Source organism: Protobothrops mucrosquamatus, unplaced genomic scaffold, assembly GCF_001527695.2.
Source record: "Protobothrops mucrosquamatus isolate PMUCROS unplaced genomic scaffold, P.Mucros_1.0 scaffold2066, whole genome shotgun sequence".
Classification (NCBI taxonomy): Eukaryota; Metazoa; Chordata; class Lepidosauria; order Squamata; family Viperidae; genus Protobothrops; species Protobothrops mucrosquamatus.
This window is the reverse complement of record NW_015388171.1, coordinates 93,223-97,994: the sequence shown is the minus strand read 5'-3', so window position 1 is coordinate 97,994 and position 4,772 is coordinate 93,223. Positions and strand designations below refer to the sequence as shown.

At 42.3% G+C, this 4,772-nt stretch overlaps 1 protein-coding gene across 1 annotated transcript in view; it reads left to right on the top strand.

Moving 5' to 3' along the window:
• The window catches only part of EXOC1 (exocyst complex component 1), a 55,162-nt gene that overhangs the window by 27,378 nt on the left and 23,012 nt on the right, over positions 1-4,772 (top strand). The window lies entirely within an intron of this gene.

The window sequence follows — 4,772 nt, the reverse complement described above, 5'->3', positions numbered from 1 at the left end:
ATAATAATAATAATAATACAGTTGGAAGGGACCTTGGAGGTCATCTAGTCCAACCCCCTGCTCAGGCAGGAAACCCTATACCATTTCAGACAAATGGCTGTCCAGTCTCTTCTTAAAAACTTCCAGTGTTGGAGCATTCACCGCTTCTGGAGGCAGGTTGTTCCACTGGTTAATTGTTCTAACTGTCAGGAAGTTTCTCTTTAGTTCTAGGTTACTTCTCTCCTTGATTAGTTTCCATCTGTTGCTTCTTGTCCTGCCTTCAGGCGCCTTGGAAAATAGCTTGACTCCCTCTTCTTTGTGGCAGCCCTTGAGATATTGGAACACTGCTATCATGTCCCCCCTCGTCCTTCTCTTTGTTAAACTAGACATACCCAATTCCATCAGCCGTTCCTTATATGCTTTAGCCTCCAGTCCCCTAATCAACTTTGTTGCTCTTCTCTGTACTCTTTCTAGAGTCTCAACATCTTTTTTACATCGTGGTGACCAAAACTGGTCAGTTGCTTTGGCTGGTGGCTTGTCTCTGGTGGGCATCAGACAACAGCAAGGTGCTTCTCTGTATAGGCCAGGGGTAGGCATACTTGCTTTTAAGTAGGCTTAACATTTCTTTTTGCATATCTGTAGCAATTACAGATGGGAAATTGAGAAAGAAACAACAAAAAAAAAACCTGGCCTTTGTGCAGAAGATATTACCTATGGATTTCACATTAGTGATTTTTTGCCAAAGTAGGCATGCTTGGCAGAGCAATATTGTTGTAAAATTAAACATATGTGAAGGTTTTGCAATATGGCACTGGACTGGTGCAAGACTTTGGCATGGGTGAATTGGCTAGAGCAGGGATCCTCAACCTTGGCCACTTTAAGACTTGTGGACTTCAATTCCCAGAGTTGGCAAAGCTGGCTGAGGAATTCTGGGAGTTGAAGTCCACAGGTCTTAAAGTTGCCAAAGTTGAGGACCCCTGGGCTAGAGTACCAAAGCAATTAGTAAAAAAAATTGGTAAAATTCGTAAAAAAAATATCTCCTAGACTTATTGTTTTATAANCATTTCCCACTCCCTTATTGTAGGGTCATGGTTCACATCTTCCAATCAACTTGGAAGATGTGATTTACTTCCGGTTTCTTTCTCCCGGGCTATCCTTATGCTCCTCCCTCTTTCCCAGTTGCTGGTTTAACTATATAAATACCAGACAGTTCTGCATATTGTCAAAGCAAGAATATACAGTATTTGCAGCGTTGACAATAATATTATGGAAAAGTAAAAGTTGAGGTTCAATGTTAATGCTTCCTTCTACTGCGACAGAGGAAGTCAGAAGTCAATGCCTTTTCTTTTCTTTTTCCCTTCTCCCCCTCACTTTTTTCCCTTTTTCCTCCTCACTATGTTCTACTATTTGCTTTTGTATTTTTGTGTTTTATTCTATAATCTAATCAAATGTTACAAACTGTAAAAAAAAAGAAAGAAAGAAAAAAGTAAATTTTTCGGCGATGGTTCCTTTGCTGAATCACTTTCCCTTTACACTGACAAATGTATGATGAATTTCTCAATATTTATTAATATGCACCACTACCTTGATGGTCAGGTGGCTGGTCGGCCCTGCATCCTCTCTCCCTCTCCTCTCTCTCACACACACACCTCCCCAAAAGCCTTTCCTCTTTGCCTCTCACACCACTTCTCTGAGAAAAGCCCTTTCTCTTCTGACTCTTTCTCCAAATCTTTTTTCTCTCTCTCTCCCTCTTTCCGTCTCCCGCCAAAACTGCCTCCTTTTATAGCCTCTCCTGTCTCCGCCCTCCTCCTCCTTTCTCTTCTGGGGTTGTCTTGCCCCAGCCGTCCTGCAGCTCTTGAGGACTCTCTCACGGCAAGTCCTGTGCTGCACCACTTTGGTTCGTTCCCTCCCCCAGCTACCCTTGTCCAGGCTAGGCAGGGTCACGTACCACCTGCCAGGTGCCAATGTACCACCAGTGGTACACATACCACCGGTTGAAAAGCCCTGTCCTATACCATTTTGGACAAATGGCTGTCCAGTCTGTCCTTGAAACCTCCAGGGATGGAGCACCCTTAACTTCTGGAGATAAGCCATTCCACTGATTAATTATTCTCACTCTCAGCCTTTCTGTGGAGTTGATGTCCTGGTCTTGTCCGGCCTCCTAGGAGAGCTGACGTATGTGTAAGTTTGCCCTTGAAGACCAGTGGGCCTTTTCTTTCCTCCAAGAGTAGGTTTGGCCTGACCCTGCTAGCCTTTCACAAAGTACTGAAGACCTGCATGTGCTCCAGAACATGGGGTTGGGAGATTAAAGGGCCTGTGAGATGTTAGCATTGTTGAATGTTTGTTGTGTTTGTTCTCGGTGACCGTTGGAGGTTTTCATGCTTTTGTACTGTAGCGCATATATTGTTAGCCTTCTAGAGTTGTATCTGCGATGTATAGGAATGGTCACATATAAATAGTATAAATAAATGGTATTAATTAATTAATTAATTAATTAATTAATTAATTAATTAATTAATTAATTAATTAATTAATTAATTTTTTGGAGGGCAAAACCAATAATATTATTTAGAAGGAGAGCAATTAACAGTTCTGCAGGTTGCCTGTAGACTTGGCAATAGAGGAGACTGATGGACTCCACTTCTCCTGAATTATTTTATTTATATATCACATTTTGAAATTGCCCATCTCCCTCACAGAGTGACACACCTGTAATGTTTATGGTTTCAAAGCCTCTCTCCGTTTTCTGATCTTAGGACATGAATTGCTTTATGCGATCAGTCAGCAGCAGCAGCGATTCGGCGACCTGCGTGAGCTGTTTGCACGAAGGCTAGCCAGTCACCTCAACAATGTCTTCGTTCAACAGGTGCTGCTTTTCTCTTTTCTCACTTTGGGGCTGGTTCCTCGCTTTCCTCGATTTTTTTAAAATGTGGGCACTCCAGCCTCTATTCTTTTTTGCCGAAATTGGCATTAATTCAGGCAGCTTTGTAAACATATGGCAGATTTGGCTGGGTTAACATAACAGGTGTAGGTAAGAATGGCATTTTTTTTTGTAGCACATTTTTTATAATTAGACCATATGGAAAAAAATATACCTGCGTTTCCCCGAAAATAAGACCGGGTCTTAATTTTTTTTTTTTTGCCTCCAAAAGAGGTCTTATTTTTGGGAGGTGTCTTTTATACTCATGTCTGGCACCGACAGCCCAGCCCAGCCGGTCCACTTCTTCTGACCGAAGGAGCAGCTTCATTCTGCAGCTGCATTCCGGCCTGCATTTCGTAGTCAGGCCTTTCCGGAAGGCCTCTGCAGCCGAGTACCGAGCTATGGATTCAATTCATAGTTCAGTTCTCGGCTGCATAGGTCAGGGGTAGGCAACCTTGGCTCTTTTATGACTTGTGGACTTCAACTCCCAGAATTCCTGAGCCAGCCATGCTGGGTCAGGAATTCTGGGAGTTGAAGTCCACGAGTCATAAAAGAGCCAAGGTTGCCTACCCTGGCATAGGTCTTGCAGAACTGAGCTATGGATTGAATCCATAGCTCAGTTCTCGGCTGCAGTGGCCTTCCAGAAAGGCCTGTGACTGAGAAATGCAGGCCTGGCTGCAGAAGACGCCGCAGAAACGGGCCAGTGAGGAGAGGCCTGGCTGCCAGGTAAGTGGGTGCGGGGTGTGTGGGGCAGCTCCACCCCCCATCCCTGCCCTAGCTTGATTGTTAGGTGCGTGCCTCGCCCCCAAACTAGGGCTTATTTTGGGGGTAGGGCTTATATTAGGCCCATCCCCAAAATCAAGCTAGGACTTATTTTCGGGGTAGGCCTTATTTTCGGGAAAACAGGGTATTAGTTGAGAGCCTTTGATCCAATGAAGGTGAGCATTGAGTCATATCCAGGAAGACACTTTTTATTGTACAATAGCATGAAGATTGACTAGAATAGCCTTTATCCATGTAAGCCTTATGTATTTTACTCCACAATAATAAGATAGTCCAAAAAGGCAGTGATTAATACTGTTATATGGAATGATATATTGCCATCTAAAAGAGGTCTCCTTTGGAGGGTCTAGCATTCTAGAATGAATAAGAAAATAAACAATCCACGGTGTTATTAAAAGGCTATCCATGGCCCAAACATCTGAGCCAGTGTTCTTCAATCTTAATAATTTTAAGATATGTGGATTTTGATTTCCAAAATTCTCCAGGCGGCATGCCAAAGTGAAGAAACCCTCTTCAAAGAGCTGGGCCAAATTGAAAAGCAAAACATTCCAATTGTGAATATCCTATCCAGATTCAACCTTGTGTAGGGCATGATGGATAGTTTTACTATACTATATCATAACCACTCAGTTCCAAATTTGTCCTTTGCACTTGTCTTTCCAGATTTGTACTTAGGTTGGTATTTAGAATACTGCAAACGAAACAGATGGAAATCATACTGTGATGATGCAAAAATATAAAACAATATCCTGTTTTTTTAAGAGAATCTACTTTTCTGGATTATTTATATACATTATTCTGATGATTAAAGAGATTGTTCTGTTTGTTAACTGAAATGTGTGAGTCATCACAAATATAGATACATACCGTAAGTGTTGTAAAATAAATAACTTACGATCACCAGGAGGATTCAAGTAAGAAAATACTTTAATAAAACCAAGCTTTCGTTGGGAGCTCCCAACATCGTCAGGGTTAAAAGCCAGTCATCGGAAACACATTAAATAAGGTTGGCTAGCGTTTGCACCCGGCTCCTAACCTTATTTAAGGTGTTTCTGATGACTGGCTTTTAACCCTGACGATGTTGGGAGCT